This window comes from Octopus bimaculoides, chromosome 1, assembly GCF_001194135.2.
Source record: "Octopus bimaculoides isolate UCB-OBI-ISO-001 chromosome 1, ASM119413v2, whole genome shotgun sequence".
In the NCBI taxonomy this organism is placed as follows: domain Eukaryota; kingdom Metazoa; phylum Mollusca; class Cephalopoda; order Octopoda; family Octopodidae; genus Octopus; species Octopus bimaculoides.
In genome coordinates, this window is record NC_068981.1 from 101,189,953 (window position 1) to 101,190,839 (window position 887).

The following is an 887-nucleotide window of genomic DNA, read 5'->3' on the forward strand; positions in this document are numbered from 1 at the left end:
ATATATGATGGACTCTCCCGTATGAACGTTCAGCTTTTTGTTGAATAACATGCACAAATATGTGGACATGATCCACATATGGCACAATATTTGTTACGTTTTTAGTCCCCCCCCCCAAGATCACAGATAGAACCTGTTTTTTATATTGTGTCCACGTACAAGCATTTTATCTCCCTATATTTTTATATATATTTTTTACATATTTATATATATATATTTATATATTTTTCTTGCTTTGCATATTTTTACATATTTTTTCTGTATATTACCTTTCACCCTGCATTTTTGTGCATGTGCGTATATAGATGTGTATATGAACATAATTGTGCGCGTATGGGTATATATACGTGTGTGTGTGTGTGTGTGTGTGTGTGCGGGTATGTATATGTGTACATGTGTATGATTGCATATATATGTATACATATAGGTGTGTGGAGGTGTGCATGAGTGAGCATATGCATATATGCACATGTATGTGGGTATGCGTGCGCGAAAGTGTATGTATATGCATGTGCGCATACGCGAATTCTATGAACATTTTTTACTTTCTACCCTTTCGGGTTTTTAACGGTCATTCTAATAGCTGTTATGTTTGTCTTAATAACGGTCATCTTCATAGTAATTTCCTTTTGTTTAACGGTCATTTTCATAGCATTTTTGTTTGTCTTAATAACTGACGAGGTGCCGGAGCAGATTTCCGCCCCAACATCCGAAACTTGGAGTTTTATTATGGCAACCGAATAATTGTCATATATATTATAGATACCTAGGCCAAGTATCTTTTGCTATTGCCTCGGGTCGACAAAACATTTGTGTGTGAATTTGGTAGACGGAAACTGAAAGAAGCCTGTCGTATATATATATATATATATATATGTATATATATA

At 34.5% G+C, this 887-nt stretch overlaps 1 protein-coding gene across 1 annotated transcript in view; it reads left to right on the top strand.

Annotated features, from left to right (window-relative positions):
• Positions 1-887, top strand: part of LOC106874361 (zinc finger protein 391) — a 48,736-nt gene that overhangs the window by 866 nt on the left and 46,983 nt on the right. The window lies entirely within an intron of this gene.